The 14381-nt window shown below is 46.8% G+C and overlaps 1 protein-coding gene across 2 annotated transcripts in view; it reads right to left on the bottom strand.

Annotated features, from left to right (window-relative positions):
- PDZD4 (PDZ domain containing 4) overlaps nt 1-14381 on the bottom strand; it is a 302598-nt gene that overhangs the window by 146632 nt on the left and 141585 nt on the right. The gene's annotated exons all lie outside the window — the stretch shown is intronic.

Below are 14381 nucleotides of genomic sequence, written 5' to 3' on the forward strand. Positions count from 1 at the left end.
CTCCTCCCTCTTCCACACCTCCTGCCGTAGACTCCTCCCTCCTCCACACCTCCTGCCGTAGACTCCTCCCTCCTCCACACCTCCTGCCATAGACTCCTCGCTCCTCCACACCTCCTGCTGTAGACTCCTCCCTCCTCCACACCTCCTGCCGTAGACTCCTCCCTCCTCCACACCTCCTGCCGTAGACTCCTCCCTCCTCCACACCTCCTGCTGTAGACTCCTCCCTCCTCCACACCTCCTGCCGAAGACTCCACCCTCCTCCAAACCTCCTGCTATAGACTCCTCCCTCCTCCACACCTCCTGCCGTAGACTCCTCCCTCCTCCACACCTCCTGCCGTAGACTCCTCCCTCCTCCACACCTCTTGGCTCACCCCAAACATTAGTTTAGTATTATGATCTCTCATACATTATCTCTCTACATTTTCGCTCATGTTATCTCTATTTTGACTCCTGCCAAACCTCATTCTTCTACCGATTCTCTTTCTCCCTGATCCCTTCCTTCAGGCTTTTCGTGCCTCCATCTCTCCTTTTCTCATCCCAGACCTCAGCTCTCTGCTGTGATCCCCCAATGCACACTCCTGGTTTACTTCCCTCTTCTAAGTTTCCATTACTCTATTCAATCCAACTAACAGACCACATGTCCACGGCTCAAATCAACGTATACCTCATACCTCCCTATGCTAATACTGTACTCATCTTTTCCTATACTAATTCACCACTATCCCTTTTGGGTTCCAGAGTAGCTTGCTACTTGCTGAAAAGCACTTCGACATCTCGTCAGGGGTAGTATGCGCAATATAAATACAATTACAATTACACGTACACTTAGCGTGAACATTCTGTCCATATGTACCTCACCGGGGAAGACACGCAGTTTAATGTCAACATTAGAAGAATTACATCCCTTTCCCGGAGGCAGCGAACAATCGTGTCTCACTGGTTCATCGATCCCACTCAGTGACATACTGGGGCAGGGGAACGCATTAGTTTGTTTACCAACATGCCCTACTCACTGCGTTACTTCTTTCCTGCAATACCTTCTTTTTTATTGTGTTAGTCATATTTTGTTCTCTTTTAACATTATACAGTGCTCTGACCCCAAGCCTCCAAATGTGAGCTACACAAAGTTGCATAATAGTTCATTTCATATACATCTGCTTCAAGCACAGACCCTTGCATCTTCCTTTAAACTCTTTCCCATTCCAGAATCTCCAAGCGACGCCCTTTCTTTTCATGCAGTAAATTATTTGAAACCACAGTAATTAATATTAATACTGCTTGTGCCACCCGCCTCCGACTGAGCACTGTTTCAACCTAGACGAGGTGTTAAAGCTTGAATAACCGAAAGCCTCATCACCCTAGGGCTCCTGAGATGCATTGAGCACTGAGCCCCCAGCTGAGGTGTTAAACCTCAAATGACTGAAGGCCACATCACCTGAGGGCTCCTGAGATGCGTTGAGCACCAGTCACGCTAGCTGAGGTGTTAAACCTCAAATAACAAAAGTCCACATCACCTGAGGGCTCCTGAGATGCGCTGAGCACCCATCCCCCTAGCTGAGGTATTAAACCTTAAATAACTGAAGTCCACATCACCGTGGGCTCCTGAGATGCGTTGACCACCAGTCACCCTAGCTGAGGTGTTAAACCTTAAATAACTGAAGTTCACATCACCTGAGGGCTCCTGAGATGCTTTGAGTACCGGTCACCCTAGCTGAGGTGTTAAACTTTAAATAACTGAAGTTCACATCACCGAGGACTCCTGAGATGCGTTGAGCACCAGTCACCCTAGCTGAGGTGTTAAACCTTAAATAACTGAAGGCCACATCACCGAGGACTCCTGAGATGCGTTGAGTACCGATCACCCTAGCTGAGGTGTTAAACCTTAAATAACCGAAGGACACATCACCTGAGGGCTCCTGAGGTGCGTTGAGCACCAGTCACCCTAGCAGAGGAGTTAAACCTTAAATAACTGAAGGCCACATCACCGAGGACTCCTGAGATGCGTTGAGCACCAGTCACCCTAGCTGAGGTGTTAAACCTTAAATAACCAAAGGACACATCACCTGAGGGCTCCTGAGATGCGTTCAGCACCAGTTACCCTAGCTGAGGTTTTAAACCTTAAATAACTGAAGGCCACATCACCTGAGGACTCCTGAGATGCGTTGAGCACCAGTCACCCTAGCTGAGGTGTTAAACCTTAAATAACCAAAGGACACATCACCTGAGGGCTCCTGAGATGCGTTGAGCACCAGTCACCCCAGCTGAGGTGTTAAACCTTAAATAGCCAAAGGACACATCACCTGAGGGCTACTGAGATGCGTTGAGCACCAGTCACCCTAGCTGAGATGTTAAACCTTAAATAACCGAAGGACACATCACCGAGGGCTCCTGAGATACTTTGAGCACCAAACACCCTAGCTGAGGTGTTAAACCTTAAATAACCGAAGGACACATCACCTAAGGGCTCCTGAGATGCGTTGAGCACCAGTCACCCTAGCTGAGGAGTTAAACCTTAAATAACCGAACGACACGTCACCTGAGGGCTCCTGAGATGCGTTGAGCACCAGTCACCCTAGCTGAGGTATTTAACCTTAAATAACTGAAGTTCACATCACCGTGGGCTCCTGAGATGCGTTGAGCACCGATCACCCTAGCTGAGGAGTTAAACCTTAAATAACCGAAGGACACATCACCTGAGGGCTCCTGAGATGCGTTGAGTACCGATCACACTAGCTGAGGAGTTAAACCTTAAATAACCGAAGGACGCATCACCTGAGGGCTCCTGAGATGCGTTGAGCACCAGTCACCCTAGCTGAGGTGTTAAAGCTTAAATAACCGAAGGACACGTCACCGAGGGCTCCTGAGATGCGTTTGGTTTATCTGCACCTTCATGAATGCACCGCTGCATCTGCACATTGCTGTGAGTAAAGCAGGAGCTGGAGGGGCGTCTGGCACAGCCTGGAAGAATGGAATACTTGTGCTGAGCTGTTTAATGTGCACAAAAAGGGCTTCAACGCCTCATCAAGGGGTAGTAAGCGCTATATAAATACAATTACAATTGTGATGAGTGGCGTAGTTACTGAAGCAGCCACACATGTCTCCTTTAGGGGTGAGTTTAGTTGCAAAGTTTTTACTGTGAACTTCTATTTCTTCTTTTGAATGTTATGACAAAAGTAGACTTTTTTGCATCACTTTCTCAGTTGCTGCTAAAAAAAAAAAAAAATCGAGAATTTCAGCCCGTTTTTTAAGGGCCAGCTAGTGCGTGCGTAGATTTACTGCAAGCTTTAGGCAAAAACTATGCGAGGATGTAAATACTGATATTGTAATTGTACTTATATAACATTTACTACCCCTGAGGAGGCGTCAAAGCACTTTTCAGCGAGCAGCACGCTACTGCAGAACCCAAAATGGTTTGGTGGTGAATTAGCATAGAGAAATATGTGTTAATTTGAGCGATGGACATGAAAGTCTGTTAGTTGCATTTAATAGGATAATGGAGGGATAGAGGAGGGAAGAGTCTAGAACGGGTTATCTGGAAGATCATAGCAGTAAGACCCCTGCCGAGGCTTCAAAGTGCTTTTCAGCGGCTGCTCTGGAAGAAGAAATCAATTCAGAATTTCATGTCTTAATTGATTGAAAGGCCCTATACCAGGCCTCTTCTGAGCGCCAGTGTCACAACGTTAATTAGCGCCGGTGCTGATGCAGACAGACGTCTAAAGAGAGTTAGAAGTGAGATCTACAACACATATATCTCAACGAAGAGTAGATCCCATCTGTAAAACGGGTCATCTTAGCTGGCGTACACGGTGAGATGTGAACTGCAATGCCTACTGTTTTTTTTTCAGAGTTTTATATAGCGCGAACTAGACCCGAGACATCAGTTATCAGAGCGCTTTACATGAGCACCAGTTTCATTACATGAGGACACATTCATTTTTGTTAGGCACAGGGAGATTAAGCAATTTGCCCAGAATCACAGGATGTTGAGCGTCGTTGCCGAGACTTGAACCAGGTTTCCCAGCTTCGAGGTCGACCGCTCTAACCGTTAGGCTACATCCTCTCCCCAATGTCGGTTTACTGGTAATGATAAACCCATAATGAATGTATAATATAAGGAATATAGGAATAACTCTGCATGCTTGCTATGTTAACCATGTATACAAGCAAGGCTTGGCCTTCTGGTCTCTTCCTTTCTTCCTTTCTTTCACTGCGTACTATACGCAAGGTGTCCCGTTTTTTTTCTTTTCACGCCTTGAAATTGATCACCTTGGCAATGGTCATCTCCCGCCTGGATTACGGCAACGCCCTATATGCTAGTATACCTGCATATAGACTTAGGCGGTTGCAACAGATTCAGAACCAGGCGGCGCGCCTGGTGTTCAAATTACCAAAATCCCACCATGTCACCCCCCTTCTTAAATCTTTACATTGGCTCCCAGTTCGTGAACGTGCCCAGTTCAAGCTGGCCTCCATCACCTTTCAAGCGAGACTGGGCACGGCACCAGCTTTAATCTCTTCTGAGATTATTCCTTATGTCCCTACCAGAGAACTTCGTTCATCTACCCAATCCCTCCTCACTGTCCCACGATTCCGGAGGAAGAAATGGGGAGGCTCGAAATTTGCGACCCTTGCTCCACTCCTCTGGAACTCCCTGCCTCCTGAGCTCAGAGCCTTGACTCTATATCCCCAGTTCAGAAAACAACTCAAAACTTACTTGTTTTCCAAAGCCTTCAATTAACTGTCCTCCTGTAGCTTGAATTTCTTTAATTTACATTTACCCCTCTGCCTTGTTTTCTGTAAGTTGTAGCGCCATGAAGCCGCTGGCGAATGAGCGCTTTATAAATAATTTTAAATTCAAATTCAAATTCTGGTGTTTGCACGCGGAGGTTTGGCCACAGAAAGCTAAATCGTCAAGCTGGCAGCTTTGGACTGGTAAGTAAACCATATAAATGAAAAATATAGAAAGGGTTAAAAGAACAAAGAGGTCACTGCAAGAGCTACAAGGAGACTAAAAATCAGGGGGCATATTACCAAGCACTAGCGATAATTATCGCTATTGCTTGGTTAGAGACAAAAATTTACCGCTGAGCTGCGGCGATTTTTATCGCATATAAACCTTGGTATTACCAAGGTTTATCGCAAATGCCATAAAAATCGGACGCAATGCATGAATATCGCTGAAAAGTCCGCGATATTCATGCATTACCGAGCTAATGCTCTTAGCCATGTTATCCACCTCCCATTGGATAACATGGCTAAGAACTGCTCAGGGCAGGTGTTAGCTTTTGGAGATATTCGCGCTTAGCGTGAATATCTCCAAAAGTTGGTAATAGGAGATAGCGATGTTAGCGACTGTTTCCAGTCGCTAACATCTTGGCACGCCCACTTTGCATGTCATTAGTGATAAATATCACTGACATGCAAAGCGGGGCCCAAGATGGTCGCTATCTCCTACTAGCTGTCCCTAACTGGTGTTAGCGACAGCTAGGTAATAGGGAGATAATTTTATCTCCGCTTTCTTGGCTTTTAAAGCTAATAAAGCGGAGATAAACCCCCTTGATAATATGCCCCCAGAATCTTTGTGAGACTTAATTTGTGTCCAGGGCTTTAAATGGAATGAAAAGGAGGGCTCAAGGGGCGGGGCCTATATAATTAAGAGTGTGGTGTCAACATGTAAACTAAGGTTCCCACAGTGTGCCACTTTAACCACACATTTGCATAGAATCACAACTGCAACTGGCATAGGTGACCATTGCTCTGTGCACCTTACAGTGAGGCCAAGGAATGGATGGCCATGTATTTTTTTATTTGTAGTTTTATATAGCGCAAACTCAACCCGAAGGTATTGGAGCGCTTTACATGAGCACCAGTTACATTACAAAGGGAAGCATTCATTTCTCTTATGCACGGGAGGTTAAGAGCTTCGCCCAGACTCACACTCCGGAGAGCAGACACTCATCTGCTGGGGTGACCAGATTGTGAAACCAAGACCTGTGACATTACACAAACACCAAAGAAGGACTGACATTTTGCATCAACCTGGGAAACAGAAAGACTTAATGGACAAAGCTCACAGCATAGAAACCTCAGACAATGAGGCGCTAAGTGTAATTAATGCACCTTTTACAGACGGCTTCATCTGTGCTCATTAAACTGTGTTCTAATGAGGGCTGCTATCTAATCCTGCCCTGGAACACATGAATACACACCTCCATGGTGAATAATTGTGTGCAGTCGACTGGCACAATTGCTAAATTTACTGAAATCTGCCCAGAGAGATAGTGGGAAGGCGGTATTGGCAAATCCGGGGCGCATAGTCACTCTGTCCTCAGTGCTTCTCTCATTCGATTAAAAAAAAAATGTAATCTGTATTTGTAAACCGCAAACTACTCACCCTTACAGGTCTCAAGGCGCTGGGGGCTGTCATGGAAATTAAGTGAGCTATTGCCCAGAGTCACACGGTGCTGAGCTGAGCTGCCGCCCGAGCCGAGAATCGAACCCTGTGTTCCGAAGTCAGCTGCCCTGGCCGCTGCGCCACACCTCTCCACAATCACAAACGATCCCTACATTCTGGCCTTTCCCTGCTGCTGTCAGTCCCCGATTTAGAAGGATCGGTTCTGGGGGAGGAAGTCCGTTTTACCGTGTAGCTTCCCCTCAGGAATCAACTCTCTCTGGTCCTGCTTAAAATAACCCCACAGGTCTGTATGTAGAGCAGACATTTACCCCTGAGGATTTTTTTAAGAGCTATTGACAGATATGTATTATTATCCACAAATACTCGTTTTCATCGACCTGAGAAGGATGAAAGGCTGAGTGGAGCCCCCAGGATTTGAACCTTTAATCTGTATTTATCCATATTTATTTTTAGTCAACTTTATTTGCATTTATCCATATTTATTATGGGTTTTGTGAAAAAACTAAAGCTGAAACTGGTATATTTCAGCATTTATTCAACCAATAAATATGCAGTAATGCTTGAATGCCTGCCAGGATTCAGTGATATGAACACCCGCGGAAGATAAATCAATGTCCTTATATGACCGTCGGGACATTCCAGTATCACCCTCAGGCCTTTCTACTGCTCTTTAAGCTTCTTTAACTAAAATTCCGTATTATTTTTAACCCCGTTATCTATCAATCTACACAGCTATTGGCCTGGCAGTCGTGGAAAAGTGTACTGAGAATCACTCAAAAAGCACACAATTTCCGTTTTTATCCACATTTAAAAATAAATACAGACAAGAAAATACACGTTTTTCTGCCTGTATTTATCTGTACAAATCAGTAAAAACGGAAAACAGGGAGCCCTAATACAACGAGGCAGGGTGTGTACGGGTCCTTGGATGGCAAGGCTGCTTGAAAGGCGGCCACCTGTCACTAGATCAATAAAACAGGAACAGGGCAAGCGACAGAGGAGACCCAAGGCTGTCGGGCCGCGTGACTGCCCTACAGGTGTGCCTGATTGGAGGAGGCCTGTAGAAACCTACGGGTGCTGCCATGGCTCTGCTGGAATAAGTGACGTTTCTGGCACAGAAAGATGTCACCACTGAAAGTGAAGAAAGACACACTCCATCTGCGGATGAAAGGCTGAGACGCCTGCTCCCCGGAGCATTTCCGCCTTATGGCACCCCTGGGAGCAGCGCTACCTGTGTCAGACACTGGAGAGAGACAGCCCCCAGAGGTCTTTGCTTCCAGGAGCTGATCAAAATGGTGCCTCGCTTCAGCCGTAACAGATCACTGCTGAAGAGATGTCCTCGCGGACCCTGCCTGAGACACCTCCCTTATCTCACCCTCATCTCACCCTCATCTCACACTCATCTCACCCTCATCTCACCCTCATCTCACTTCCATGAGTGACAATCTGTGCATCCTTCAGGCCAGCAGAAGGGACCTTCCTTACTCACCGCTCTCTGTTTCCTCTACTTCATGGGGCTTCGTCTGCGTAAGAAGTCCTATTTATTAAGTTTAGTGTTAACAAAGATCTTTTGATATTACTAAAATTATATGTAAAATATACTTAGTGATAATGTTTTTTAGCCAGTCATCTTCAGCCATTGGCCTATTACTGAGTCATTCACATCTGTCTTCTACTCACTACAGCACGCAGCACAGAGGAAGGGTCAGCCCACTTCAGCCATTGGCTAACGTCACTGCGAGTGACAGCATTCCTCCTGTTCACAAGAAGCACATCCACACACAAAGGAGTTCACTTCAGTGACATTGAGGATTATGAAATACAAGCTTTTTTAGTTTAGGCCCAACAATATTTTTCCCTTTTGGCTACTGTTTTTTTTTTTAGATTGATGAGAGCCCATCAGCTTTCCCAACGATAACGTTTTTTCATAAACAATGATAAAACAAGCATTGGAAAAGCTAAAAGCTGATGACCAACATACTATTAGCTTTGCCAGTGCTTGTTAGACTGCTGGTTACATTCTTGCTAAGACCTGGCTCAAACTAACATGGGTTGTTGTTGTCATGGGTACTTACCTCACCGGTAGGAGGATTTCTGTTGTTCCACTCTGGACTGTTTCGTCCATATCCACCTCACCACCAAGCCATTGTCAAGCTGAAGATTCCCCTGGGGTTCAGTTCCCCAAGTGCAAAAACAACAAGTGATGGACCCAGGGTGGTGTGGAGTGCAAAAAAACGATGGATTTGGGCCCAGATCTTTGGACTGGGATGAATGTGTGACATTGATCCACATTCGGTCCATCACCTGTTTTGTTTGCAATTGCCGCCCTAAGTGCGCTGGGGATGCCCAGACGTGGGTCCCAGGCACTCCACACCACTGGAGTCAAGCTAGCCGGGCTGATGAGAGGTGTTACCTCGAAACCGGTCCGGTCCTCGGATGCTTGATTCCGTTCTGGGAAGGACATGGCTTTTGTAGTTCGGACTGGACTGTTCCCATGGGGCACAGGGTCAGAGCTGATTTGCATATCGCCATTGTCTAACCCAGGGTGGTGTGGAGTGCAAAAAAACGATGGATTTGGGCCCAGATCTTTGGACTGGGATGAATGTGTGACATTGATCCACATTCGGTCCATCACCTGTTTTGTTCAGTTCCCCAAGGACATCTCAACGACAGCCGATGCCAACGTTGGAGATCTTGCTCCAGGTGCATGCTTCGGTGGATGTGAGCTTCCGATCTCATATGCCAACGTCACCATCTTGGAAGTGTCGGAGCTGCCACAGCTGAGTAAAAACATGAGGTGCGGATGGATTCTGAGGCTGGGTGTCATTCCATCTGGTGGTCTAGGCTCCAGTGTATTTAATGCACCCCACACTGACTCTTCTCCAACTTTGGACGTGTCACCAGAAATCCCGTCACTCAAGCCCTCGCCACAGCTGGCTAGACTACGGAAATGCACTCTATGCGGGAATAACTGCCCAAATTCTCAAGAGACTCCATATGATACAGAACGCAGCAACCAGACTCTTCGACAACCTCCCCAGACGGACCTGCATCACCTCCCACCTCGTGAACCTCAATGGCTCCCCGTCCAGAAGAGATGCCACTTCAAGTTGCTGACGACACATTCCTACAAGGCCCTACACGACCATGGACCAACATACATCAACCACCGCCTGAATTTCCATCAACCCACCAGACACCTGCGTTCCCCCTCTCTGGCCCTCGCATACACCCCTGTATTCACCGAAGTCACAATAGAGGAAGTTCCTCCTCCTAGCTCGACGCCAAGGCCTGGAACGACCTCCCCTTCACCTACGAACATCGCCCTCACTGGTGGAAATCAGAAGGGGACACAAGAACTGGCTTTTCAACTGAGACCAGCGGGACCCGAGCACCTGGATACCCTCTGGGGTGATGAATCATGCACTATATAATACTGATTGATTGATTGATTGATTGATTGATTGATTGATTGTCACAGCGGCCGCAAGGCCAGAGTGCAGACGACTGCTGACGGACAGTGACCACCCGGATACCCTCTGGAGTGATGAGTAAAGCTCTATAAATACTGATTGATTGATTGATTGATTGTCACAGCGCCCACAAGGCCAGAGTGAGACGACCGCTGAAGGGCAGTGGGCGCCTGAAAGTCCACCAGAGTCCTCCTCTCACGTAAACTTTTACAATCAAACCTACCCGCAAAGCGACAGTGTGACGTACGTTAGAGGAGAGGATACAGTGCATGAAGAGATGGCGGGGTGCAGATGCACAAGAGGTTTACGCCAAGAGAGGACAGAGGGCATCGTTTGGGTGGCACCAGGGAAACTAGGCTTTGAAATAAGGGGAGGAGCTAGGGGTGTGTTTGGGTCACATCACTGGTAGGGTTATCCCTCCTCAGATGCATTTAGTAGCCAGGAGGTTGCAGTGTGATGAGGTGTTGCCGTAAGGGTGGGAGGCTGAGCTCTAGTCTGAGGCAGAGGAGGGCTAGTTAGTGCCTGTGGGTGTAGCCTTGGACGAGGCGCCTCACACTTAGAATGCTGCAGGAGAAACGGGGGGCCAGACTGTCTTCTTCCCGCGCTTGCCGCATCACGGTCTGGTTGTGCTGCTGCTACCACGGGCACCGTCTTTGATTGGCTGCCTACACTTGTGCTGTTCCTAGGCACTGTAACTAACAGATCATTTAACACCTTCGCTGCGGCGCGAATTCTGCCGCGGTGCTGGGACATTCCAATCGCGGGCGTGGCTTGGACGGGCCCAGACATCGTGCGCACACGCCCACCGTGACTCATGACGGCCGGGGGCCGTCATGAGCACGGAAGACGTTTTAAAGGGACACAGGTTACCACCCTCAGAGTGGTTGGTGTCTGTTCAGAGCTGGGGCGTTAAATCATAGAAACATACTGCTAGTATCTACAGTGGAAACTAAAATGTCTACTATTCATAATAATACCAAATAATGTTAATAATATTATTCAATATAATAGTAATAGTAATAAAGTATCATTACCATCCTTGAATGCGGGAAGGGGCCGTGGCTCAGGAGAGGCGGAGCCTCGAGTGGGTCTCTATGCCTCTCCCCTCCCCTTCCTCAACAATGGTATTAAATAGCATATTACACTCTGCACATCTGCATACATGCTTCAGCCATGGCCTTCTTTCATCTGTATTTGTTTTTACAAATGTATTCTACCCAAACCAGGATGCGGTGAGTTGCATTTCTGCAGCAAGATACAATCACCCCCAAGGGACGAGGGACTATAAGGAGAGATGCTGCCTGTGTTAAGTATTTGTTATATGGAATCTGTGAGGCAGCAAAGGGTGTTTTCCTCAAGTCACTTTTGCTGTACTGTGGTAATAAACTCAAACTTGATCTGTGCACTGTGGCAATCAACGTGTGATGTATTTGAAGAAATGCTCCCAACAGCGTGTTGTTAGGATACATTTATTTTTACGGCCACGGCATCAATACGTTTATGATGTTTTGTGATAAATGGATGCCAATATATCTATCTCTAATTTTCTGTGAAGTAATTTGTAATGTAATAAAACATGTTGTATCTACTCCATTGTAATAAGTTATTACAGCTGGGTTGTGATTTCACAGTGCTTGCTGCAACAACCAGCAAGAACAGCGAAGGGCACGCACCGGACAGAATTACAGAAGGTTTTTAAACAATGTAATAGCGAAATAGATTTACAATTCTTTCTTCACAGCTATATTTCTTAGAAAGTGTACAGTTATGAGCTATTTGGGAAACATTAACACATAGTTTCCTAGAATATTTCTTAGAATATGAACAGTTATTAGCTATTTGGGAAACATTAACATATAGTTCTCTAGAATATTTCCCCGGATATGTACATTTATTATCTGTTAAGGAGACATGAACAGCAGTGTGTGCATACACTGCACTGCTGGGGTTCATTGCAGGAGCCCCTCTGCATGTCGAATTGACGTCGCTTTTGAAAGTAACATATTTAGCTACTTAAAATGCATTTTGCAATCAATTACAAGCTGTTTACTGGTATGTTTATTTTTAGAGTAGAGGTTCCTTATTTATTCTGCACATCTGCAAATACAGTATCTGTGTCAGGAGGAGTCACAGAGCCAGGATTCAAAAGCAAGGCGAAGGAAGAGCGATGGAACGACCAAACATTATAAGAGATAAGGTACTCATCAATGTAAAGTACCATGCACTGAATCTGGCACAGAATCCATTTCCACAAATGCTATTCCCTGTTCTTTTTCTCAAAAGTAATTATTTGGTGCAAAAACTCGCCTGATATCCTGCACAAATGGTACTTCTTCCGGGGTATTTTTGTGCTTGTTGTAATGGCCAAGCTCAGAATGGGCTGAGTATCTCCCCAGAAAGCCCCATCTTTGAGTTTTGGGCTACGCAGCAAAGACTGAGATCCGATACTCAGGACTATACTCAGTGTCTTGCCCTGCCCGATGGGCCAGCTTGAAAGAAGTGTGTCGACTGAGACAGCTCATGCGCGGTTACGTGTGAGGGAGTTTGTCAGCATCCAGTGGGCTTAGGGCCCGCCCGTTAGTTACAATTGTTAGGCTTTGTTGTCACTCTCATTTGCTTGCTTCTCATTGGTTTGTGTGTGTAGGTTTTGCTTCCGCTCCTTGCGCTTGTCCCTCCCCTTGCACGTGGAAGTATTACTCGTGTCCTTTTGCTGCTTCCTTTTTGGGTGCTTCTTTCTTTTTGTTCAGGCACTCACCTAGAGAGCATGTGTGCAAGTGATTGCCAGTGGTCAGCGGTTTCCAGCTGTTTCCAGCAGTTTTCCATAAAGTCGTAGTGTATTTCTTCCCATCGGCCAGTCTCGTGCTGTTGTTGCCCTGCCCGTGCGCTTCTCCACGTACCCCCTGCAAGAATTTTTCACCCATTTGGTTCCACGTTGAGCTCTCTGGCAACTTTTTGCTCCCCGACTCACCTGTATCCTCCGTGTTCCTCCCCCCTCCCGCACCCTTTATGTTGCTTCCCCCCTGTAACGAGTCACCTGACCCTCCCACGTGGCAGCGAGCTGCCCCGAAACTGCACTATGTAATCCTCTGGCCAGTTGTGACCAGAGGCTATATAATAAATGGGGGATGACCGCGAGCGGGCTTCGGCCCGCACCCAATGCAATGTGTGTGTGACGCTTAATTTCATTGCCGCATAAACTAGGCCTCCCCGCGCAGGATCCTGTCGTAAACTGCCAGGACCCGCTACAACCCCATCTGCACCCTTCATATTAATTCCCCTCTGTGTAGTGTCTCACCACGTGGCCCATTTATTCCTTTTAGCTCTCTGATTCAACTCATATTGCAAACAAAATGGAAAAAGAGATGCCCCTGTCATTTTGTGGGCGTTCATGCTTCGTTAGTGCACCTACTAAATGACAGCCCATTGCATCATAGACTTTTGAGAACGCTGAAAGAATCCTTTCATCATTTGTTGACGCAGCACTTTTCGTCCTCAGTGGGATGGGTATGCCCAGACGTGGGTCCCTCGCTTGCTGCGCCACTGGAGTCATGCTAACCTGGCTGATGAGCAGTGTTATCCCAAAACTTGTCCCAGGATGCTTGTTTCCGGTCCAGGGAGGACCTTGCTTGGCAATTCGGGCTGGACTGTTCCCATGAGGCACAGGGTCAGACTGATTTGCATATGGCTGGGTCCAAACTGGGGTGGCGAAGTGAGCAAAAGAATGATGGATTTAACCCAGATCTTTTGACTGGGGGTGAATGTTTAATTTATTCACCATTCCGTTCATCATTTGTTGCATCAGCACTTTTCACCCTAAGTGGGAAGGGTGTGCCCAGACGTGGGTCACGTGCCCGCTCTGCCACTGGAATTAAGCTAGCCTGGCTGATGAGGGGTGCTACCCTGAAACCAGGTCCCAGGATGCTTGTTTCCAATCCAGGAAGGACGGTCTTGGCCGTTCGGTCTGGAGTGTTCCCATGAGGCACAGGGTCAAGACTGATTTGCATATGGTTGAATCCAAACTGGGATGGCAGAGTTAGCAAAAGAACAATGGATTTAACCCAGATCTTTTGACGGGGGTGAATGTTTGATTTATTCAGTATTCTGTCCATCATTTGTTGCCGCAGCACAAAATACGTGTTTGCTTTTCCTCAAAGTATTTTGAAATGTTTTTTTTTATTTTGCTTTTCATAAGGAATGCTCTGCAGACAAACGTTTTCAAAACCAACAGCTCAACACCCACATTTTAAAAGGCTAGACCTATTGGCTTTGCCAATGCTTGTTACTTTTAAACTCTCAAGTGCACACCAGGCACTGTCTTTACTGGTGTCATTGTTAGGTCTCGCCTACCAGAGCGCGCATGCTGTCTGTTGCCGTCTTGCAGTGAACTTAGAGGCCACCCACTGCTTACCATTGGTCGGTGTTTTATTGTCACTCTCAGTGCTTGTGTGGGTTTTCCTTCCTCTTCTTGTGTTTGTCCCTCCCCTGGAGCATGG

Source organism: Lissotriton vulgaris, chromosome 10 (genome assembly GCF_964263255.1).
Source record: "Lissotriton vulgaris chromosome 10, aLisVul1.2, whole genome shotgun sequence".
Lineage (NCBI taxonomy): Eukaryota > Metazoa > Chordata > Amphibia > Caudata > Salamandridae > Lissotriton > Lissotriton vulgaris.